At 38.0% G+C, this 26,635-nt stretch overlaps 1 pseudogene; it reads left to right on the top strand.

Moving 5' to 3' along the window:
• Nucleotides 1-26,635, top strand: part of LOC107554856 (plexin-A1-like) — a 139,328-nt pseudogene that overhangs the window by 89,375 nt on the left and 23,318 nt on the right.

Below are 26,635 nucleotides of genomic sequence, written 5' to 3'. Positions count from 1 at the left end.
CATTTATTTGTTTCTGCATATTTGCATGTATGCACTTATTTATGCCTTTATTTGTTTAAGCATGCTTGTTTTTATTCACTTATTTATGCCTTTATTTGTTTAAGCATGCTTGTTTTTATTCACTTATTTATGCATTTATTTGTTTATGCATGTTTGCATTTATGCACTTATTTATTTATGCATGCTTGCTTTTATTCACTTGTTTATGCATTTATTGATGCATGCATTTATTGTTTAGCAGCCTCCAGTTGCCAGCCAACAATTTATTTTTCACTGCTGGTTTTCATCTTTGTAATGGTTTTGGTTAATGATAATAATCTTGGTGAGATGCGGAAATAGGAAGCATGTGTTCTGCAGTGGGTGGCTGTGCTCTCTTTATATAGAACACGTATATTAGTAAATGAAATCAAACTCTTTCCAGTGATTATCATTTGATGCAGCTGCTTACACACACTCATACACATTGTCCTCTTCAGCCTTGCCGCGTCAGCTCTCGTTTATTTAATTAGACGAGCACTCGCCTTCCCACGCCGGTGAGAGGTTAACCGGCTGCTCAAAAGCGTCAGTCTCTCGCCAAATAAATCGATCGCACGGCTGCAGCCTGCGGGGTGAATTAATTACTATAAAATACATGTAAGACAGAGCAGTGCTCATGTTCAGACCATAAATCATTTTTCATTTCCTAGCTAATGAGAGACCAAATCGTTAGTATCTAGTTAATTATCCGTGGCTCATGAGTGCAAATGCAAATAATGAATGACAGATGAGTGTGTGTTTTATCCGATGGACAGCATCACTGTTATCATCGCTTATATGTGGGTTAGTGATTTGTGGCATATTTACAGACCAGAATATCACAGAGGGTGAGACAGTAAGTATATCCAGAATGCCCTAGCAACCACTTAGCAACATGTCAAAACCACTGAGAACAACCTACCAAACTGCATAGCGATGCCCTGGCACTCATCCACAGCACCTCAGCCTCACATAGTTTTTTTCCCCTCAGAGTATGTTCTGTTCTAGTGCTCTTTGAAATCTCTGTGGTGTGTGTGTGTGTGTGTTTCAGAGAGCTTTGCTTTCTAACAACTCAATGCAGGTCTGCTCTCAAAAGAAGCAAGTATCTAAGCGTGCCTTCTACAGAATCTCTCTCTCTCTTTCTGAAGCATTTCATTTATTTATTCCTGTGTGTTGTGTGTCTGTCTTAAATGCGCTTCTCTCTTCTCTCAGAGGGAGGTACCGCGGTGAAGCGCTGTAGTGCTCCTTCATTAATCTCTATTCAGTGATTCATGCTGTCGATCTCTCGCGGGTTCAGACGTGTGTTCTGTGTGTTTTCTCATGTGAGTCCTGCTGACTCCATCTCTCTCTCTCTCTCTCACACACACACACACACACACACACACTCTCACACACACACTCACACTCTCTCACACACACTCTCACACTCACACACACGCAAATATTCCTCCTCTCCTGTCGTTTTTCATCCATGCCGCAGGTCTGGGATGTTGTGACTTCAGCACAGCCAACAAACCTTATTCTGATTTATTAAATCTATTAAAAAAGAATGATTTAATCTATTTAAATATATTAAGTGCTGGGTAGATTTCTTATGAAGTGCAGTCCTTTACAGATTCCAAATTACATGACAAAAATTGTGGTTAGTAACGTAATCCATTACAGTACATATTTTAGGTAATATAATCAGACTACTTTTAGATTACTTTTGACCTAAATCGTTTATCAGCATTTAGAATCGTTCAGAACTGTGAATATACAAATGCATTACTTAATTATTAACGTGCTACCTTAAAATCTCAGGGGCACTTCAAGTAGATATATTAGTGAAAGAGGTTCAGCTGGCAAAAAAACAAACAATTGCACAGCCCTGCGTTATATGTAAATAAGATTTAATGTGAATTTGTGCGTATAGTAGTACATGGTTAACTATCCCACTGTTAGTGTTAACTGAAATATTAATGTGTTCATTAGTAGTTGAAGCAATGTTGAAATAAGGGAAATCAATACATTATGAATCATTTATTGCTATTGTCTGAATAATCATGTAATCAATAAAGTAACTATAGTCTGATAAATGTAATGTAAGCTTATTACACGTACTTAATTTTTGGAATCTGATTATGTAATCCAGATTACATGTAATTTATACAGTTAATACCAGCACTAAATGTGTTAATGCAAATAATGCAAATATTGATTCTTGTTGTTGTATCATATTTACTTTTTGACATTACGGAAATAAAATGAGTAACGAATGGTGTTTCATTGTATTTTCAAAAGCACTGGTTTCTCTTTATCCATAAAAACACACCCACACACACCTGCACCTCCTCTCTGGACCTGTAGTGTTATGAGAAAATAGCAATGATGTTAAATGAGAGCAGATGTTTGTCTTGGGAAGACGTCCGCTGGAGAACAGACTCACTGAAACTTTAATGAGAGTTAAGGGCGAGTGAAAGGACGCGGGAGGTTGATTTCTGCTGGTGACCAAAGACACGAGTTCAGAAGGACATGGTTTTGTAAACCCTTATTAGCGAGCGTCCTTCACTGTGTGCAGTGTACGTGCATCGTCCCAGCTCTTAAATAAATAATATCATATTAATAAACCAGTAAAATAACAGAGTAGAGGTCAAGAACGGCCTCACGGTCGCCTGAGGAGATGCTTTACATGTTAAAGTACCCGTCTGGCATCACCTAAGCACCATGTTAGTGAGTCTTTCACAGGCAAACACCACTCGAATCTAGTTAAATGTATTTATGTGTTGGATTGAGTTAAATGTTGTTTGTTGTTGTGTTGCAGTATAACTATGAAGGAAGTGACATCAGCGATCTTCCCGTTGATCTGTCTGTTGTGTGGAATGGAAACTTCATCATTGACAACCCTCACAACATCCAAGGTAACCATGGCGACCACTGCGGCGCACTGTAGCCGGTAGCCTAGCAACCGCCACAGGATGCTGCAGCAGAGAGATGCAGCATCTGTAAATGTTTTAAAGCATCGTCTGCGTGTATAAACAAGCACGCTTCACATTCTCTACAGTTTGTAAGCAGGAAAAGCAGATGCAGTGTTGTAATAAATGATTCCTGTCCTTCAGCTCTGCAGGCGTGTTGTTACTCATGATTCATAATGCTGGCATCATTTAGAACTCATGCTGTCATCCCTTCACAGTCAGATGTGGGATAATTCTACTTCATATCTCTTCTGACCAATTTAGGCTTAGAATACAGCGTAGAGAGAAACAAAATGGCAGTGTTACCATTAGCTTGGCACTTTAATTGATAGATACGATAGATACGTTGTTTCATTTATATGCCACAGACACCCAAATATGATCATCTTTGTGCAAAGCACCCTTAAAAATCTTACATTTAAAAAGCCAACGATACTGTTTTCTGTATAAAGACCCAAATTATGCTATAAAAATGTTTATTAGAAAAATATTTAGCTTCTATTAATTTAATATTACATTTGATTTATTCATTATAGGACTGTACTGTTAAATGCTTATTCATTTTAACCTTTGTTTATTTAGTTATTTTAATAATTTAGTTATTCTTGTTTATTTTAATCTAATATTTATTGTTTATTTATTAATTTACTTATTTATATTTTTAATCTAATTTTAATTTATCTATTAATTTCCTTAAAGCTAGCATTTATTTGTTTGTTTGTTTTAATCTATTATTATTTTATTTATTTATTTATTTCTAAAAATGTGTCTTTGTATATATTTATCTACATTTACGTTAATCTTTGTTTTTTTATACTATTATTTATTATCATTGGAATTTATTTATTTATTTTCTCTGTGAATATTTCCCTGGAATCAGTTTGGAAACCCTTGACAGTGTCGTTGAAGATCTGAGTTTCCTGGAAAGGCCATCATCCTGTTGAATGGGATGCAGCATGAGATTTAGATAATGAGCAGAGTTTCCTCTTGTCCATGAATCGTAAGCGAAGCTCTCTTCCTCTCTGCAGCGCACCTGTATAAGTGTTACGCGTTGCGGGAGAGCTGTGGTTTGTGTCTGAAGGCCGACCCCAGCTTCGAGTGCGGCTGGTGTGTTCAGGACAAGAAGTGCTCTCTGCGGCAGGAATGCGCTCCGCAGGAACACACCTGGATGCACGCGAGCGCCGGAAACAGCCGCTGCATGCACCCGCGCATCACCAGGGTGAGCTACTGCAAACCAGGGCTCAAAGATGAACTCTAAAACCTGTTATAAAAGTTTTTCTATTTGATGTTTTCTTCAGTTTATTTACTTTTTCTATTTTTCCTGGTCTCTATGAATATAGCTGTGGTCACTGGCTTCACGCTAAATTATAAACAATCAATCAAAATTAATTAGATTTTCAAACCTGTGTATAAAGCTATTGTCAACAAAACAGAAGTTTTAAGGTCTCCCTGTGGTTTCCACCAAAATAAAAGCTAATTATTATTATTATTATTGGTTACACTCGTTTTTAATTTACAGTAAAACAATAGTATTGCAATATGTTTTTATTTAATTTTTTAATGTAAATATTTGTATTGTTTTTAATAATAATAATCATAATAATAGTAGTAGTAAATATTTATTAGTAGTAGTATTCAAATTATATTTCATTTACATATAAAAAAAAAAATTTTTTTATTGCAATAGTAATGTTTATTAAAATGTTTCTTTAAAAAAAAAGTGAAATACTACTAAATAATTATTTAGTCATTTTCACATTACAAGCCCTTGATATCATAAGTTTTCTTGCTTCTTCCTTCAGTTCTTTGTTCCTCGCTCTCTGTTGCTCTGGAAGCAGATTTTCTGTGGCGTTACATCGAGTTGCAAGTTCTCCTGTCGACGGAATATTAACTTTTAAAAGATCTTCTTACTAAATTTACACCCCCTTGTGTTAATTAAACTCCTTTTGTTCTCCTCGTTCGATTTCTCATGCTCGCGCTCTCTCTGTGCGGTGCCGCTGTCGTCTTTTACTCATTAGATTAGGTGTTAATTTAATTTGGAGTAGAATTAATTTATCACGTGGATTATTAGCACACCATAGGCGCTCCGAGAGCCATCTGTTCAGAAGATGTTCACCTATTCTCTCTCTGTTCCTCTGCTTTACTCTCTCTCAAGCTGCGCTTTCGTATTTTCATCCGTCTATCTGTAAAAATGTGTGAATGTTAAATTAAAGCAGTCCCTCTGAAACCAATTACCCGTTTGTGTTTGCTTCTGCGCTTGTGTTTGGCTGAAGGTCTCTATGGCTGCCGATGCACTCGGTTCTGATGTTTTCCTTCATGTCTATGTCTCTGTGAATTGTTTTCAAGGTGTAGTTCATGCAAAAAAAGTGTAATTTGTGTATCTGTCGTGGTGCAGTTGTTTCCTGAGACCGGCCCGCGGCAGGGAGGAACCAGACTGACCATCAGCGGAGAGAATCTGGGCCTTCAGTTCAAAGACATCCAGAACGGAGTGCGGATCGGGAAAGTGGCCTGTCAGCCCATCGAGGAGGAATACATCAGCGCTGAGCAGTGAGTGTCTCAAACAGTTACATCTGAAGGACTTTGTTGGCATGAATAATGAAGACAATAAAATAAAATATAGAATAAATTTTTTTTTTTTAAATTATTTTTACGGGTGTGTGTGTGTGTGTGTGTGTGAGAGAGTGTGACATCAGCGCTGAGCAGTGAGTGTCTCAAATAATAAAATATAGAATAAATTTTTTTTTTTTTATTATTTTTACGGGTGTGTGTGTGTGTGTGTGTGTGAGAGAGTGTGTACGGGTGTGTGTGTGTGTGTGTGTGTGAGTGAGTGTGTGGGGGTGTGTGTGTGTGTGCTCTGCGTGCGTGCGTGTGTGTGTGTGTGTGTGAGAGAGTGTGTACGGGTGTGTGTGTGTGTGAGAGTGTGTACGGGTGTGTGTGAGTGTGTACGGGTGTGTGTGCGTGTGTGTGTGAGTGTGTACGGGTGTGTGTGAGTGTGTACGGGTGTGTGTGTGTGAGTGTGTACGGGTGTGTGTGTGTGAGTGTGTACGGGTGTGTGTGTGTGAGTGTGTACGGGTGTGTGTGTGTGAGTGTGTACGGGTGTGTGTGTGTGAGTGTGTACGGGTGTGTGTGTGTGAGTGTGTACGGGTGTGTGTGTGTGAGTGTGTACGGGTGTGTGTGTGTGAGTGTGTACGGGTGTGTGTGTGTGAGTGTGTACGGGTGTGTGTGTGTGAGTGTGTACGGGTGTGTGTGTGTGAGTGTGTACGGGTGTGTGTGTGTGAGTGTGTACGGGTGTGTGTGTGTGAGTGTGTACGGGTGTGTGTGTGTGAGTGTGTACGGGTGTGTGTGTGTGAGTGTGTACGGGTGTGTGTGTGTGAGTGTGTACGGGTGTGTGTGTGTGAGTGTGTACGGGTGTGTGTGTGTGAGTGTGTACGGGTGTGTGTGTGTGAGTGTGTACGGGTGTGTGTGTGTGAGTGTGTACGGGTGTGTGTGTGTGAGTGTGTACGGGTGTGTGTGTGTGAGTGTGTACGGGTGTGTGTGTGTGAGTGTGTACGGGTGTGTGTGTGTGAGTGTGTACGGGTGTGTGTGTGTGAGTGTGTACGGGTGTGTGTGTGTGAGTGTGTACGGGTGTGTGTGTGTGAGTGTGTACGGGTGTGTGTGTGTGAGTGTGTACGGGTGTGTGTGTGTGAGTGTGTACGGGTGTGTGTGTGTGAGTGTGTACGGGTGTGTGTGTGTGAGTGTGTACGGGTGTGTGTGTGTGAGTGTGTACGGGTGTGTGTGTGTGAGTGTGTACGGGTGTGTGTGTGTGAGTGTGTACGGGTGTGTGTGTGTGAGTGTGTACGGGTGTGTGTGTGTGAGTGTGTACGGGTGTGTGTGTGTGAGTGTGTACGGGTGTGTGTGTGTGAGTGTGTACGGGTGTGTGTGTGTGAGTGTGTACGGGTGTGTGTGTGTGAGTGTGTACGGGTGTGTGTGTGTGAGTGTGTACGGGTGTGTGTGTGTGAGTGTGTACGGGTGTGTGTGTGTGAGTGTGTACGGGTGTGTGTGTGTGAGTGTGTACGGGTGTGTGTGTGTGAGTGTGTACGGGTGTGTGTGTGTGAGTGTGTACGGGTGTGTGTGTGTGAGTGTGTACGGGTGTGTGTGTGTGAGTGTGTACGGGTGTGTGTGTGTGAGTGTGTACGGGTGTGTGTGTGTGAGTGTGTACGGGTGTGTGTGTGTGAGTGTGTACGGGTGTGTGTGTGTGAGTGTGTACGGGTGTGTGTGTGTGAGTGTGTACGGGTGTGTGTGTGTGAGTGTGTACGGGTGTGTGTGTGTGAGTGTGTACGGGTGTGTGTGTGTGAGTGTGTACGGGTGTGTGTGTGTGAGTGTGTACGGGTGTGTGTGTGTGAGTGTGTACGGGTGTGTGTGTGTGAGTGTGTACGGGTGTGTGTGTGTGAGTGTGTACGGGTGTGTGTGTGTGAGTGTGTACGGGTGTGTGTGTGTGAGTGTGTACGGGTGTGTGTGTGTGAGTGTGTACGGGTGTGTGTGTGTGAGTGTGTACGGGTGTGTGTGTGTGAGTGTGTACGGGTGTGTGTGTGTGAGTGTGTACGGGTGTGTGTGTGTGAGTGTGTACGGGTGTGTGTGTGTGAGTGTGTACGGGTGTGTGTGTGTGAGTGTGTACGGGTGTGTGTGTGTGAGTGTGTACGGGTGTGTGTGTGTGAGTGTGTACGGGTGTGTGTGTGTGAGTGTGTACGGGTGTGTGTGTGTGAGTGTGTACGGGTGTGTGTGTGTGAGTGTGTACGGGTGTGTGTGTGTGAGTGTGTACGGGTGTGTGTGTGTGAGTGTGTACGGGTGTGTGTGTGTGAGTGTGTACGGGTGTGTGTGTGTGAGTGTGTACGGGTGTGTGTGTGTGAGTGTGTACGGGTGTGTGTGTGTGAGTGTGTACGGGTGTGTGTGTGTGAGTGTGTACGGGTGTGTGTGTGTGAGTGTGTACGGGTGTGTGTGTGTGAGTGTGTACGGGTGTGTGTGTGTGAGTGTGTACGGGTGTGTGTGTGTGTGTGTGTGTGTGTGTGTGTACGTGTGTGTGTACGTGTGTGTGTGAGTGAGTGTGTACGTGTGTGTGTATGATTAATATTTATTATTTTAATAAAATTTCTATATATTTTTTATTTATTTATTTAAATCTAAAATGTATTTATTTGTTAAATGTATCTAATTACGTTTATTTATATATCTGTTGTTTGTTTTAGTCTAATTTAAATTATTTTAATAGATTTTTTCTTTATTTACCTTAAATGTAATTTTTTGAACATCTATGAACATTTCCTCGGACCCTAGGTTGAACAGCCCTGGACTGTCAAATATAAATGTATTTACACATATATATATAAAAGCAATAAGCCTTGTGTAGCCGTGGTTTACAGTGAATTTATAACAGCTAAGGGGCATTGTTAGGCACGACACGAAGCTGTTATAAATTCACTGTAAACCACGGCTACACAAGGCTTATTGCTTTTATAAAACGGTTATATACGTAGTAAGGTTTCACAAAATAAAGCAGAGCAAATAAAGTGTAATGATATTAATAAACACAGTATTCTTCCACCAAACAATGTAGCGCCTCAGAAACAGTTGTGGTTGTCGAGCAAGAAAGTAAACAAAGGTGTGTGTTGTAGAGTAATTTACAACAGCTTCGAACGCGGCTCAGCCAATCGGAATCAAGCACCTGAACTCTCCGCTTTATAAAATGCACGTGTAGTTGCGTGTTGCTTTAATTAGTAATTATGTGTCAGTTTGAGTGAGTGATCTATTACATCTGCGTCCTGAGCTAGCATCTGATCTGAGTTTAGTCTCGGCTAGTTTTGACAGCTCACTGTATTGACTGTAGATCTCTCAAGTGCTTTCTGTTATGATGAATACAGCATGGCACATCGTCAATAGCACAATAATGTTTGTGAATTTAATTTGTGGAAAAAATTGGCAAAACAATTTGCGGGGGAAAAAAGCAGCATTTCCATCATGTATTCAAGAGAGCACAGCTGCCAGTTTGGAGAAACTGGCGGAAAATAGAAATGGAGAACTAAGGAACTTGATCAGAGTGCGTTTATTCACATTTCTTTATGCAATATCGCAAAATTCGCGTAAAAACGTGTGCATGGAAACCCAGCTGTTTGACGGTAACCATAGCGACAGTAGATGGTTTTATCATCAGCATCGGATGTTACATCACTGTCACTAGTGTTGGCGATAAATAACATATTGACACATTATCAGTTATCAGCTAATATTATAGTTATGTTTTCATTTGTCAGTAGCAGTTAATATTGTATGTATAATATTTAATTGTGCCTGCTCATTTACAGCATTTTTACAATTGAGACTAATCTTTAAAACACTAATTTAATAACAAATGTCAAATAACAAATAGAATCAAAATGAATGTTCACTTGTTGCATTTTAAATTGTTTCTAGATTTATTTAGATAACATATAGAATTCTAATATCATTTTGCGGTTTATCTGTATATGTCATCAGTGCATCTTTAACTCACCGTCTCGCACTAAAAACAGCAGTGACGTCTGTTTGCTGCGGTTTCTGGATGTGTGACGTGAGTCTTTGATGCAGCTGTTTTCCGTCCTGGTGTTGAAACGCAGTGACGGTGTCTTTGCAGTTTATTAATTAATCGTGGCAGGTCTTCACACTTCCAGGAAATAAACAAACAGCTGTGCTTTTTTTATTGCAAACTCTGTTCCCATCTGCGTGAACCTAGAAACGCTGGGCACAGACACTCCTCGTCTCACATTCAGCCACGCAGTCACTGTTGAAATGGATGTCATTCGAGTGCAGACGCCTCTGAGACCCTCACGTCTCTCTCTGTCTCTCTGTGCAGGATCGTGTGTCGATTGGCCGACGCCACAGGTTACCGTGTTCAGGAAGCTCAGGTGGAGGTGTGTGTGCGAGACTGCCTGCCGGAGTACAGGGCCGTGTCTCCCAAAGCCTTCACGTTTGTGGTGAGTTTCTCTGTCAAACAGTGTGATCTGTGACGAAATCTCTGTGTAATGTCATTATAAACTGTGTGTGTGTGTGTGTGTGTGTGTGTGTCTGTCCGTCCAGTCGCCGTACTTCACACGCGTGCTGCCGTCATACGGGCCCATTTCCGGAGGAACGAGGATCACTATTCAAGGCAGCCATCTGAACTCGGGCAGCGCCGTCTCCATCAAGATCGGACTCAACACCTGCCGCTTCGAGAGGTGCGCTGATCTGTTCACCTCATCTGAGCATTCAGACATAAGATACTGATATGTGCTGTTATTTCAATCAGTCAACACTGTAGCATGTTCAAAACTAATTAAGGCAGATGGAAGCTTTAACCTGCAGGGTTTTGCACTTCTAGATGCAGCCCTCATTGCTGTTATTGTGTATTAAATCGAAAGTCTACACTAATGTGACGGCAGTGCTGTCAAAATATGTCCAGAACTCAGCAGGTTTCACCACTGCATGTTGTGAACAAGGTTGCCTAGGCAACACAGCAAGTGTTGAAGGACACGCGCGCGCGCACACACACACACACACACACACACACACACACACACACACACACACACCCACCCACACACCGGAAGCTTTAACCTGCAGGGTTTTGCACTTCTAGATGCAGCCCTCATTGCTGTTATTGTGTATTAAATCGAAAGCTATTAAAAATCATTTTCGGTAATTGAAATGAAGCTGAAATTAAATTAAATTAAAGTATTAGGAGAAAAACTTAAACTTAAAAAATTAAACAAAGTTTAGAAATGTTGCCTTGAAAAATTAGTGAAATCAAATAAGTTAAATGACTTGATTACTAAAACTTAAATCTTGAAATAAAATTACATTTAAAGCTAAATGGGAATATACTTTTTTTAACAAAAGCGCATAACATAATTAATAAATCTTGAACAAACATTAAAATGAAAACTGAAAATATAAAACAAAAACAAATTTTAAATATTAATAAATAGTATATAATAATATATAAACAACATTGCCATGTTTGTGATTTAAATTTATTGGAATGCCGTTTAAATACCATATTTAATCCCAAATTCAGGAATTAAAACGTTACACAAAGAAATGAAAACAATTTGAAAATTTACTTTGGACTTTGATTTTACCATTGTTCTCAATGGTGGTCTCATGTATTATAATCATTTTAAAAATATATTTTTTAATATAATTTCTATTTAATATATAATATAATCCTGCCATGATTTATCAATGATATATATAATTGTTGGGTGTGTGTCTGTCTGAATCTGCCTAGAGGAGGAAAATAAGACATTTAAAAAAATCATATTTTGCTTATATATATATATACAGTATACATATAACAGTGTTGTCATCAGGTGTTCAGAGCGACTGATTTCTTTGTCATCGGGTCTGAAAGTAAACAGAAATGATTGATGTGTGTGTGTGTGTGTCTACACTAATGTGACGACAGTGCTGTCAAAATATGTCCAGAACTCAGCAGGTTTCACCACTGCATGTTGTGAACAAGGTTGCCTAGGCAACACAGCAAGTGTTGAAGGACGGACGCGCGCGCGCGCACACACACACACACACACACACACACACACACACACCTGTACACACTCTCTCACACACACACACACACGCACGCAGAGGACACACACACACACCCGTACACACTCACTCACACACACACACACACACACACACACACACACAGAGCACACGCACATGCATGTCTGATCAAACATGGGAACGAACCTTCAGACTGAATCTCATCTTGCTCTTATCTGTCACATGACTAAACGAGCCGTCAGTGGTGCATGTGTTGGTTTGATCAGATTAAAGTCTGTCGTGTTCAGAGCCGTCGCTCTGAGTGATCTTTGAACCTCCAAACCTGATGCAACCGTGTCGTCACACACTCTGCACACATGATTGACTTCATTCTTCCCGTCAGACAGCGTTCAGGTCAATGAGTTTGGCTTATTGTTCTTATTCTGAAATCTAAAGTCAAATTCTACACATTCATTTCGTTTTATAATTTTTTTATGAAGTCTTCTTATAATGTTAGTCAGGGTTTCTTGCGCAAAAAAATGGCTGTAATTTAGTTGTTAATCACCATTTTCCCGTCTCTCTGATGAGTTTTTCAATGGTATAAAATACAAATAAAATATAATAATAACAAAAAAACATTAAATGTTGCACAAAGAAATTAGTTTAGTTAGCACAATATTGACTACATTACTCAAAGTTGTAATTTAGTTTTAAATAACTAAATTGTCCTTCTCTCTGGTTGGTTTGTCAATGGCAGATAAATAAAATAAAATATAAAAGTAATAAATAAAATCGCAACATCTTTTGAAATGAAATTATCACAATATTTACTATATTACTCACAGCTGAAATTTAGCCCTCTCTCTCTGATGGGTTGTTCAATTCTGATGACCAATAAAATGTCCATATATGTGCATAAAATACTTATAAATAAAAATATTTAAATGATTTAATTACAAAATAAAATAATAAAATCAGTTTTTGAAATTAAATAGTTTCATTTTATTATTTTTTTATGAAGTCTTCTTATAATGTTAGTCAGGGTTTCTTGCGCAAAAAATGGCTGTAATTTAGTTGTTAATCACCATTTTCCCGTCTCTGATGAGTTTTTCAATGGTATAAAATACAAATAAAATATAATAATAACAAAAAAACATTAAATGTTGCACAAAGAAATTAATTTAGTTAGCACAATATTGACTACATTACTCAGTTGTAATTTAGTTTTAAATAACTAAATTGTCCTTCTCTCTGGTTGGTTTGTCAATGGCAGATAAATAAAATAAAATATAAAAGTAATAAATAAAATCGCAACATCTTTTGAAATGAAATTATCACAATATTTACTATATTACTCACAGCTGAAATGTAGCCCTCTCTCTCTGATGGGTTGTTCAATTCTGATGACCAATAAAATGTCCATATATGTGCATAAAATACTTATAAATAAAAATATTTAAATGATTTAATTACAAAATAAAATAATAAAATCAGTTTTTGAAATTAAATAGTTTAGCGCAGTATTAATTACTCTGTTATTTACATTTTCCTTCTCTATGATGGGTTTAGAGACCAATAAAATATGTACAGTATAGGTGTAAAATACTTTAAAAAGAAGTAATTTAATGTAGTAAGCAGTGTGTGTGTGTGTGTGTGTGTGTGTGTGTGTGTGTTCAGGCGAAGCGCCCGAGAGATCGTGTGTGTGACTCCAGAGGGTTTGGGTTCAGGAGGGACCCCAGTGATGGTGGACATAAACGCAGCTGAGCTCAGAAACCCGGAGGTCAAGTTCAACTACACAGACGACCCCAGCATCCTGAAGATAGAGCCGGACTGGAGCATCGCCAGGTCAGACTCATTAACACACTGCAACCTGCTCGCTCAGGTTTGATTCAGAGGGTTATAAGAGAGTGTTTCTCTGTGAAAATAAAGCCCACTAGTGCGGCTCGCAGGTGAGCGTTTGCAGCTCCGTCTCTGGAGGTTTGAGTAACATCACAGCCTGCAGACACATGAATCTGACGGCAGAGAAATGCTGCAAACAGACTCACACTGACGTCTAGAGCTGTGAAGAAGCGTTTCACGTCCACAGGGAGAGAGATGAAGAGAGACCGGTTAAGCAGGTTAATACTCCAGCGGTTTGCTTTTATGCTGGAAATCATAGACATTAGTTTACAACACCCAAAAGCACCATTCACATGCACGGAAAACACAGCTCTTTCATCTTCACATGTCTAATGTGTTTCTTTTATTACATTTTTAATAAATGTGAGATTGTTTACAGCATCCTAACATGGCTATTTACTGGCATTTTCATTGAAAATGTAAACACATTTATGCATATGCATTTTAATTGTATTTTTAGAGCTCTATGGTATTATTCACTACCAAAAGTAAAAAGAAAATGTTGTGTGAGCTGATGGATGAGAGAGAAAATCCATGTTTTCTTGAGGTTTACACTATTGTCTTTCTCTCTGTTAGTGGAGGAACCCCGTTAACAGCGATCGGCAGCAACCTGGCCACCGTCAGAGAGCCGAAGATGAGAGCCAAATACGGCAGCGTCACTTCAGTCAACGTAAGCCTCTAACATACAGACCGAGTTATCATCACATTATTCCTTCCTTTCCTTTCTCTACAGTCATACCCGAGAGTTTAGCAATAGTTTACCCCCAAAAGAGATGATTTTCAGTATTTCTACAAAAATATTAAGCAGCTTCGACATTGATAATAATCAGAAATGTTTCTTGAGCAGCGAATCAGCATATTAGAATGATTTCTGAAGATCATGTGACACTGAAGACTGGAGGAATGATGCTGAAAATACAGCTGCACATCACAGAAATACATTACAGTTTAGCAGATATTGACATAGAAAACACTTATTTTAAACAGTAAAAATATTTCACAATATTACTGATTTTTCTGTATTTTTGATCAAATAAATGCATCCTTGGTGAGCAGAAGAGACTTTCAAAAACATTACCAAATCTTACCGACCCCAAACTTTGGAACGCTTTCGTCTAGTCTAGTTTTATGGTGTGTTTGTGTTCACTCTGAGCTCTAAAGCAGCAGGAACAGACAAACGAGTATACCTGCACATGTTTTTCTTTGTGCATGTGTGACATTGAATCACCTTTTCCCAGTTTAACCTTTAAAATGTCAACGGCTGACGGGATATAGAACATAAAATGGCTCTATAAAGCCCTGAGAAAGTCCCCCAGGGCCAACGTGACCTTTTCTTCTCCTTGACCTGGCTCTCGCTGCTGTTTTCCTCCTCTCTGCTCCCTGTGTCTTCTCTGAAGCCGTGTTAGTGTCGTCAGTAATGCGTGATGCTGTCTCACAGAACTGCACTGTGCTCAATAACACCGTGATGGTGTGTCTGGTGCCGTCCGTGGCGGGGTCCGAGAGGGGTTTCTCAGAGGCGGGCAGCGGGCCGGATGAGATCGGGTTCATCATGGATAACGTTCAGAAGCTGCTGGTGGTGAACGAGACCTTCAGTTTCTATCCCGACCCTGTGTTTGAACCCTTCAGCCCGTCCATGCTGGAGCTCAAACCGGGATCTACTCTCATCCTGAAGGTGAGGAGATCTCATTACACGTGTATTTCTTTACTTTTTAGCAGAATAATCCCCTTAGAGCAACACTGCAACTATAAGGCCACCTGCATGTCTGTTATTGCATTTATACACAGTTGTCACAGTGCTTGAGAATAGCAGCACTGGAGTGATGTTTCTCACATATTAATAGTACCACAGTTATAATAGTTAACTAAAACCATAAAAAAATAACTAAAACTATGTTACATGAAATAAAAATAATTGTGAACTTAAGTCAAATAAAACAAAATGTTGTTTGATAGATGCAATTTCATCATTTTCATTTAGTTTAACTTAAAAAATAAAATATAAATAGTAAGAGAAAAACTTAAATGAAGTGGCAAAGTAGGGGGAAAAAAATTAAGTACAATTACTAAAACTGAACAAACTATGTTACATGAAATAAAAATAATTGTGAACTTAAGTCAAATAAAACAAAATGTTGTTTGATAGATGCAATTTCATCATTTTAATTTAGTTTAACTTAAAAAAATAAAATATAAATAGTAAGAGAAAAACTTAAATGAAGTGGCAAAGTAGGGGGAAAAAAATTAAGTACAATTACTAAAACTGAAATTAAAATGAGGCTAAATAGTAATAAAAAAACGGTAACACTTTACTTAAAGCCTTTATGTAAAATGCGTTATTAGAGGGTATAATGCATTATAATTATTCATCATTTGCATTGTAAATAATTATAACTGAATTTGAAATGCATAGTGTAACAATGAATTGATAAGTGTTATAATGTATCAACTGTGGTTACAGTTATTCATGAGATTGTACGATGCATTATAAGGTGTATTACAAGGCATATTTAATGCATTAAATCTACTTTTATTATGCATTATACATAAAGGCTTTAAGTAAAGTGTTACCAAAAAATCTAACAAAAAACCATCAAAATTGCTACAATGTAAGCTAAAATTAAAATAGAAATGGAAAATGCAAAAATAAAACTGATTCAAAATAATAAAAGATATAATCTTACATTATACTAAATAACACCGATTAGTACACTATTACTATAAGTGCGTCACAGTTTGTGTACTATTCTAGGACATTTTGTATAAATAGTGTGAGTAGCATTCACACTGAAAATTCCAACAAAAGTATAGAAGACGTCTCAAAGCATTACATTTTAACACGTAATTTATCCAAAATCCTTTGTGCTACAGAAACGAAAGATTGTTCAAATCATGAAGTGTTATTACTATTCTAAGCAAACACATTTTCACATGGAGGCTGGCAAAAATGAGACTTGAAGGAGGGTCCTGAGCCATTTCTAGGGATCAGAATATCGTGGAAACTTAAGAGTGAATTCTATAGACTTGAGCCGGTAAGAAACTGAAGTATAGCAACACCCTGGCAACCACTCACAAACCCTGCCATTTACTTCAGGAAATATATAAATCTAGGTCATTAAAATGCACAGCGTTAAATAATAAGAAAAATTACATGCATCGGATTATCTGCGAACCGTGCAAACTCTTCTGGGTAATGCGCAGTATGAGATGAGTCTACATGTTAAATGGAGCTCTTCAGTAACACACGGCTCTAAATGAAGCATGCAAATATTTATGCATGGTTCTGCCTCCGGGTTTTGCCTTCCCATAAGCCCCTTGGGCGGAGAGAGAGAGAGAGAGAGAGGGCGTGTGCTGGAAATCTGGTTGAGCGAACGCATTGTACACTCAGACTGGAGAATATGTATAGGAGTATAACCATTCTAGTTCATGGCAGTGTTATTTATATACTTTTATAGTATCTATTAATTTAAAATTAGCTTGTTTTTTTAATATTTTCATTTATTTAAGTTTTAATTTAATATTTAATTACATTAAATATTTAAATTAAATATTTTCATCAGTTTAAGTTTTACTAATTTTATATTAGCTTGTTTTTTTTATATTTTCATTTATTTAAGTTTTAATTTAATATTTAATTGCATATTTTCATCCATTTAAGTTTGAGTAATTTGTAATATTTCTATCAAAAAATAGCTTTACTTTTAGTTCTATTTCAGTCATTTTAATACTTGTTGTATTTCATTAACTTTAGTTAACAACACTGGTTCATAGGATTAGATTCCACTTCAGATTCTGGTTCTTTAGCAATTTAAGATACAAAGACTATGCACAAAATATTTCTGTTAATGTATTTCAATGTTTTACTTAAAGGGGTCATATGATAATCATTATTTGGTGTATTTGGTGTAACAGAATATGTTGACATGCTTTAATGTTCAAAAAACACATTATTTTTCAAATACTGTACATTATTGTAGGTCCTCTATGCCCCGCCTCTCTCAAACGCTTCGTTTTCTTCAAAGTCCCTCCTTCTGACAAGCACAGTCTGCTCTGATTGGCCAGCTGACCCAGTGCATTGTGATTGGCCGAACACCGCAAGTTTCATTTTTTTCATCAGTTTAAGTTTGACTAATTTTATATTAGCTTGTTTTTTAATATTTTCATCAGTTTAAGTTTTACTAATTTTATGTGCTTTTTAAAAAAAAATTTTTTTTAATAGCTTTATTTTTAGTTCTGTTTCAGTCATGTTAATACTTAAACTTATTTTATTTTATATATTTACCAAGGAAATATTATAATTTTCATTTAAGTTTTTCATCTAATGTTTATATTTTATTTCAGCTAAAAAGTTTTACTTTCATAAGTAAATCATAAAAGTACAACTACTGGTTGTTTTTGGACATGTGTTTAGCAGGAAACACTGACGGAGTATTTTAGGATGATGTCCTATATATGATAATTTGATGAAAATCAACACATTTGTGTTTGTGTTTGTGTTTCAGGGCAAGAATCTGATTCCTTCGGCTGCTGGTAACTCCAGGTTAAACTACACCGTTCTGATCGGTGACGAGCCGTGTGTGTTAACCGTGTCCGACGCTCAGCTGATGTGTGAATCTCCAGACCTCTCCGGACAACATAAAGTCACTGTAAGTGTGTCATGCGATGATTCCCTTCTTAAAGCGCTCTGATCTCTTTCCCACGACTATCACACCGTCTCATCCGATGCCTCTTTCTCTCACTCATCTTTATTCTTCTGCGTTCCAGCCCATGTTTCTCAGCATCAGATTACAGCTGGGAGTTTCTGTCGTGGCTCTCGGGGGTTTTGTGTTGTATTTATTTACACCGAGTTTGCAAAGAATCTGAGACGCAGATCTGTATTTACATGTAGTCGGTTTCATCTTTAAATAGCTGGCTTTATTTGCTGCACATGCACATTCAATTATATTTTGTATGGCCGAGTTATTAAAACATCATTCCCATGTTTTTCCCAAGCCGTCTGCTCTCTTTCTGTGTGAGACGCTGTGCCTGAAGGCAGAACGACAGAGACACACATGTTTGTCCTCGACCTATATCATCATGACCCATATGGAAGCTGTGTGACAGCGAGAGACTGCCGTTTAGCACACGATATTAAACTTCACACTCGCCCGTTTGACCCCATTAGCCTCCTTAAACCCGGTCAAGTGTGCAAACCCTCAAGCTGTTTCAAAACGGCATGATTGCTTTTCTTGTGCTGAACACAAAATGAAGATATTTTGAAGAATTTTGGGAACCAAACGGTTGCTAGTCCCCATTGACTCCCATAGTGGTTTTTTTTTGGCTCCAACACTATCCCTTTAAGACCTTCTGAAGATGCAGGTTTGTGGGATAGATTGTTATTGGAGTCATAACTGTTTTAGGAGCTCATTTGATGCATTTGATATTTTCTCATGAAGTCCACTTCTAGTTCTAGTCTGTTTACTGAACCAAAACTATTATAGTTTGTTTTTTTATGTACATTTCCCACCACCTCTGACATTAACAATTAAACAGACTAGTGTTCTATTTGTAAATAATCTCTGTTATGATTGGCTGACCGTTTGGCATATAAAATGAGAAGCTATACCCCTGCTGAGCTGCTGTTGAAGTAGTGATTTTAACAGTGAACAGTGATTTCTGAATTGCTATTTAATTGTATGAACTGTTCTTTGTGGACTTGTTTAATCAGACTCTAGACTCTCAGTTCCTGTTTTCCATGTAGTGGCTGTTTTGACATCTGTCAATCATTGTTTTGATATGTGTGTGTGTGTGTGTGTGTGTGTGTGTGTGTGTTGTGCAGATCTTGGCCGGAGGTTTCCGATACTCTCCAGGAACTCTGCAGATCTACTCGGACAGCCTGCTGACGCTCCCCGCCATCATCGGGATCGGAGGAGGAGGAGGTCTTCTTCTGCTCGTCATCATCATCATCCTCATCGCATACAAGCGTAAATCCCGTGACGCGGATCGGACGCTCAAGCGGCTGCAGCTGCAGATGCACAATCTGGAGTCCAGAGTCGCCCTGGAGTGCAAAGAGGGTAAAACATCGCTGCATTGACCAGTGATCTGTGATACTTTCACCTTCGTTCATGCTTTTTCATCTGCTCTTTCTTTCTTTTGCATTTTCTTTTACACTTCTAACTTTCACTCCTTTCCCTTTTCTTTTGTGCTTTTCATGCTTCATTTTGCACTCTTGTGCGTTCTTGTGCACTTTTTTCTTTCGCTCCTTTCATTCTTTCTTTCAATTTGTTTTTCACTCTTGAACTTTTTCATGCTTTTTTGTGCTTTTTTCATGTGTTGCTTCCACGCTCTTTAGCACTTTCTGTTGCATGCTTTGTTTTTCTTTCTTTCTTTCTTTTTCTTTTGTGTTCTTTCACACATTTGCACTTTCTTTCTTTTGCATTCTTACGTTTTCTTTCACTCTCTTTTGCAGTTTGATTTTGACACTTGCACTCTTTAGTAATTTATGCTTTTTCACACTTTCTTCTGCTCCCTTTTTCATTCATCCATTTTCATTCTTTCATGTTTTATTTCACACTTTTGATCCTTTCTTAGGTGCTTTCTTTCACTTCCTTTTGCTTCTTTTTTTGCTCTTTATCCCATTCTCATGCTTTCTTTCATGTTATTGCTCCTTTCTTTCTTTCTTTCTTTCTTTCGTGCATTCATTTACACTTTCTTTGTTCGTTTTTTGTTGGTTCTTTGTCCGTCCCTTTGTTCTCTTTCGTTAATTTGTTTGTTCTCTCCATCTCATCACTCTTCAATCTTTTTCAATAGTTCACAATTGGTTTTCCTGGTTTAATTTTATCTTCCTCTTCCATTTGCTCGTCGCGTCTCTCTCTCTCTCTCTCTCTCTCTCTCTCTGATTGGCTTTGTTTTCTCTGGTCTCCTGTTAGCGATGACCTTATGATGCACACATCATTTATCTCGTACACACACGTGCAGCGAACGCCCGTCTCATTCCCGCCGCGGTCACGAGGGCGAGACGAGCCGCCCATTATCTGTCTCTGTCGGGCCTGAGGTGACGACCTTGTCTGTCTCCAGACACGGAGCGAGGGATGAGGACAGGGAAGAGATGATAAAAGAGATGGATAGCAGGAGGTGAGAGTGACAGGTCACTGATAAGTGATGAGGCGTCCTCCAAGATGAATAAAAAGAGACAATAAATAACCACAACATCCAGATTGATTAGGTGAGTGGCAATCTGGATCAGAAGTTTGGGAACAAAAGCAGATATTTCTGATATTCCACATAGATTTATAAGAGGAGCCAAATCTCAAAGCAGAAAGCTTCAGTCTGGCTTTATGCAGTTTCCAGGAGTCAGTGCACACAGGTTTATATCCGTCCACCAGGAAGCAAGGTTACATTTACAAGTTCCCAGACTGATACAGTGTAGACTACTACTAGTAAAGAACTAGTCACTGGATTTGACATCACATTTTTGACAGATATTTAGATCATGAAAGAAGATCTTTGCATTTTCTATCTGTGTAAATATCACCACCATGATGCGAGGGTGATGGTTTTTTGACTGCCAATGCCGATACCTTAGAAAACGGGGTGGCCAATGTTGATATAAAGCCAATATATGTGATATAGCACTATTTAATATAAGTATAGCAAATTACGTATGCTGCAAATAGATATTTGTTTCACATAATATTTACTAAACTATAAGTAAATAATTTGTAAATGAATGGATATGAAAAAAATAACCCTAACTTGTTCTGTTTATATTAAAGTATAAACAGAATTATACTTTATATAGCAACTTCTTGATTAAGTAATCCTATTAAATCCTATTTTTCACAAGTTTAAGAAATTATTAAAAACAAATAAAAAGGAAGTAAACCGTTTAACCGACAATGATATATAATACAAATGCACTTGCTGAGTATATAGCTTATTATAGTGCTTGCCTTTCTGTTACTAATAATAGACAAGCAAACGGTAAAGTACTTTTTCATATACCGTTAGTTTACAAGTCCTGTCTAAACTAATGAAGACGGAGAATCCTGTGCGTCTCTGCTCAGGCGCGGCTGAAAATAAAAGTCTTGCTTCCAACTCTGGCAAATAGAAAAACACTTTAGAATAGGGAATACATATTCACTATTAACTAAGAGTTTTCCTTCAATAAACTTCTAATTTGCTGCTTATTAATAGTTAGTAAGGTAGTTGTTAAGTTTAGGTATGGGGAAGGATTTAAGGATCTAATATATGGTCTTGCAGAATAAGACATTAATATGTGCTTTATAACTACTAATAAACAGCTAATATGCTAGTAATATGCAGGCTAATAAGCAACTAGTTTATAGTGAGATAATGTGCACTTAAAATAGTGTGCTACCTTTATTACCTATGAATTAAAAAATGCAAGGCTGATATGTTGCCACTAGTTGCCATGGTGTTGCTATGTGGTTGCTAGGATGTTCTGGCTGTTTCCTGGGATGTTGCTAAGTGATTTCAGTGACTACAGACCGAAATTCTGATTGAAGTTCTAAAGATACATTTTCGAACACTCTTTTCTTCTTTTTAGAACCTTTTGTGGAGAATCTGGAGATCTTAGCTTCCACTCAGAGGTTCAAAATGTTTACCATGTCTTTTTCCCTTTGTTTCCAGCGTTTGCGGAGCTGCAGACTGATATCCATGAGCTGACTCAGGATCTGGATGGAGCTGGAATCCCGTTCCTGGATTACTGTACTTACGCCATGAGAGTGCTTTTCCCGGGAATAGAGGACCATCCGGTGCTGAAGGAGATGGAGGTACGAGCCGTGACGGATTTAACCTTTGGGCTGAAGCGGACGAGATGATTGACGTGTTTCTCCGTCTCTCTCTCAGGTCCCAGCGAACATGGAGAAGGCTCTGACTCTGTTCGGCCAGCTCTTGAATAAGAAGCACTTTCTGCTGACGTTCATCCGGACGCTAGAGGCCCAGCGCTCGTTCTCCATGCGCGACCGCGGGAACGTGGCGTCTCTCATCATGAGCGCTCTGCAGGGCGAGATGGAGTACGCCACCGGCGTCCTGAAACAGCTCCTGTCTGACCTCATCGACAAGAACCTGGAGAGCAAGAACCACCCCAAACTCCTGCTCCGAAGGTACGCCGTGCTTCCCAACATCTAGTGGACCGCACTGCAAAAATGATCACAAATGATTAGTCTTGTTTTCCAGTACAAATATCTAAACATTCAAGACACAAGCAAAAGATATTAAGTAGGGCTGTCGAATAAGTTTGGGAAAAATAACACGTTAAAATGATTAACACACCGGCCAGACCTGTCCGTCGATGAACACGATGAAGCGTGATAGAATCAGTTACATGATCCCAAAATTCAAGATATGAGGGCAAAAAATGACCTTATATTTATAGCATATGATATAGATTAGCAATGTCTCGAGCAAGAGCTGTTTTACCCGAATATTTGCATTATTGATTTTATACAAAAGTTCAATAAACAGGAAGTTAATATTGCGTTAAATTGTAGACTCAATATTGTCAGTTTTTGCTCCGTTTCGCAAGCGAATATAGTTCCACTCAAAGCCGCAGCAGAACTGTTTTGCATCTCAGAGTAACACACCAGCAGTGTTTTGTTGATGAATGTATCAGCTGTTTGAACGAATCGAGTGAGTCAGTGATTCAGTGACTCATTCATAAAGAGAGTCACTAGCTTCGTTTCTGAATGAATCCGCTGTTTGAACAAATCGAGTGAGTCAATGATTCAGTGACTCATTCATAAAGAGAGTCACTAGCTTCGTTTCTGAATGAATCCGCTGTTTGAACGAATCGAGTGAGTCAATGATTCAGTGACTCATTCATAAAGAGAGTCACTAGCTTCGTTTCTGAATGAATCCTCTGTTTGAACGAATCGAGTGAGTCAGTGATTCAGTGACTCATTCATAAAGAGAGTCACTAGCTTCGTTTCTGAATGAATCCTCTGTTTGAATGAATCAAGTGAGTCAGTGATCTGACTTTGAGAGTATCATTTCTTATTTGAAAAAAAAATTCTTATATCAATATTCAATAAAAAAAAACTAATTTCCATTTTTGGCATTTATGCCATGTTGATTCAAAATATTTGTTTTCTAAAGCAACTTTTTTTGTGGTATCTATTCAATTATTTTCTCATTTAACACAATAATGACACACAATTGATGTGCGATTAATTAGCATCTAATTAGATTAATTAATCATGTAATTAACCAGATTAAAAATGTCATCGCTTGACAACCCTAATATTAAGTCTTGCTTTGTGAAAAAAATATCAAGATGAACTGACTTTGAGAGTATCATTTCTTATTTGAAAAAAAAATTCTTATATCAATATTCAATAAAAAAAAAACTAATTTCCATTTTTGCCATTTATGCCATGTTGATTCAAAATATTTGTTTTCTAAAGCAACTTTTTTTGTGGTATCTATTCAATTATTTTCTCATTTAACACAATAATGACACACAATTGATGTGCGATTAATTAGCATCTAATTAGATTAATTAATCATGTAATTAACCAGATTAAAAATGTCATCGCTTGACAACCCTAATATTAAGTCTTGCTTTGTGAAAAAAATATCAAGATGAAGTGTTTACACTTAAAATAAAAAAAATAAAAAAATAAAACTTAATTTAAAGGGAAAACAAGTTTGGCAGATACGTTTCTTGTTTTAAGCATAAACTCACCATCAGAAAACAAGATTTAATATCTAATGTAATTTTGCCGCTTAAGTAAATATATCTTGGTTGAAGAATGTTTATATATCTGTGCTGGAAAACATGACAAATATTAAGTAAGAAAATCATTTTTTGCACTCTATTTTCCTGATGTTCCACATCCCCACGCTGCACCTGGTGAGGACACAGTGTTAATGGAGATGATGAAAAGATGAGCATGAGTTTGACTTCTAGGGGTCACGTTTGCTCTCCCGTCACCGTGCTCGGTTTGCCCTTTCGTGTCCGTGGCTCTGTTTCTGTCAGATGGTGTTACACACCTGAGCACACACTCGTTCCGCGCGGAGCGCTGTGGGAGATGAAGCTCCTGGACGAGACGTGATGAGAGCTGAGGGGAGACGAGGAGTTGAGTTGATGACTTTACTCCAGAGCATGCTGCTGTAATCTCTCGTCTCGCACATGTCACAGAAAACAAATCAGGCTCTTTGCATTTCAGTGTTTCATCTACAGTTCAGACTTTGGCTTTATTTACAACGAAGTACAAAAACACATCCTCAGATCCGTTAGGATAAATCTAATAATAGCGGGGCATTTTCCATTTGACTCCAAAATTAAAAGAACAAAATATTTGCATAAAGAAAATGAGGCTTAGTTTAGGACCGTTAAGACTCGTTCTTATGATGACATTATTTGCATGACAATTAAGCATTTTTAATACTGATTACAGTAGAAATAGCTATAGGAAAGTGGTTTGTTTAATCAATTAATGTACAAAAATATGATAATTCTATTCTGAGATATCTGTACTATTACAGTAATGAGAAATAGTTTAATTGTCATGAAAATAATCTCACTAGTGGTCCTTAATAGGCTTAATTTTCTTTAAACATTATATTTATTATAATATAATATTATAACACATTTATTTATCTGAATATTATAGCATACTTATTTTCTGTTTGTTATTGTATTATTACCCTAACCCATTATTTATTTATTATTTATTTTGGTAATTTATTTACCCTTACCCTTTTATTTATTTGTTTGTTTGTTTGTTTGCCTTAACTTATTATTACTAAATTTTTTGTCTTTATTTATTATGTTGTTAATGTATTTATTTACCCATATATATGAGAGGTCTTTTCTGTCTGTTATAAGTGGACTGTACTGATCTCTCGTCTAGTTTGGCTGTAGAGTATTTTTCTTCCTCTGTAGCTTCTCCGTTTCTGTCCCTCTCTCAAACTTGAGAGACCTCACCTGAAGATCAGTCAAAAACAGAAATGTTTCCAGCACAATATTCTCAGGTTTTTTAATAACTCCTCGCAGCTCTCGTGGCTTATCGTTTTCCTCTGCATCTGTCTTGGCATCAGAACGAGTGAATAATTCAGCAGAGATGGTAAATTATTACTAAATTTTTTGTCTTTATTTATTATGTTGTTAATGTATTTATTTACCTATATATATTTATTATTACTACTCTTGGTGGTATTTATTTATTTACCATAACTTGTTTATTATTATTATTATTATTATTATTATTATAAAATATGACCAGACATGGTTTTTTTTTGTTTTATTTTTTTTTTGTGATTCATTCCTAAGCCATATTCAACAATATCTCAAAAATGAGAGGTCTTTTCTGTCTGTTACAAGTGGACTGTACTGATCTCTCGTCTAGTTTGGCTGTAGAGTATTTTTCTTCCTCTGTAGCTTCTCCGTTTCTGTCCCTCTCTCAAACATGACAGACCTCACCTGAAGATCAGTCAAAAACAGAAATGTTTCCAGCACAATATTCTCAGGTTTTTTAATAACTCCTCGCAGCTCTCGTGGCTTATCGTTTTCCTCTGCATCTGTCTTGGCATCAGAACGAGTGAATAATTCAGCAGAGATGGTAAAAACAAACACATTTGACCAGATTCCTCGTCTGCGCCTCCTCTCGCACGCCGTGAGCAGATTAGCACTAATAAGGTCCGTTAATTACCAAGCCGTGTAATTAGCCTCATTCCGAGGGACTTGGTTCGGAGTGAAGTTTAGCTTGCTTTGCGCTCGGGTCCTTTGAAGGTTTGAGGGAGTAATTCGGCCGTGGCACTTTGATGTCAAATGGGAGTTTAATTCAACATCCCCCCCGAAAGATGTTGGTAATGGGAACGTGAGGCTTGGGAAATGAGGGAATGAAGAAGCCTTCAAAGCACCTCTCTCTGCCTCAGGGACTCCGGCACGCAAGTAAATAAATCCTTGACATTTATTTTTTACTCTGTTTCCCCCTCAGGACTGAATCTGTGGCTGAGAAGATGCTAACAAACTGGTTTACTTTCCTCCTCTACAAGTTTCTCAAGGTGAGTGGAAGGAACGGTATGACTGTTTCTTTGTATCTTAAGTGATGGTACTCATTATATGCATTCCCTGCTAACAAAAAAGAGGTTTGCTGGTCTTCCACTGGTCTGGTTTACTGGCCACATGTTCTATTTATGTTATGCAATTTCAGTGGATTTATTTACATGTATATATTTACACACTACTGTTTTATTAATCAAGGATGCATTAAATTGATCAAAAGTGA

This window comes from Sinocyclocheilus grahami, unplaced genomic scaffold, assembly GCF_001515645.1.
Source record: "Sinocyclocheilus grahami isolate Dianchi unplaced genomic scaffold, SAMN03320097.WGS_v1.1 scaffold517.1, whole genome shotgun sequence".
In the NCBI taxonomy this organism is placed as follows: domain Eukaryota; kingdom Metazoa; phylum Chordata; class Actinopteri; order Cypriniformes; family Cyprinidae; genus Sinocyclocheilus; species Sinocyclocheilus grahami.
The sequence above is the reverse complement of the archived record's forward strand: the minus strand, read 5'-3'. Positions and strand labels throughout refer to the sequence as shown.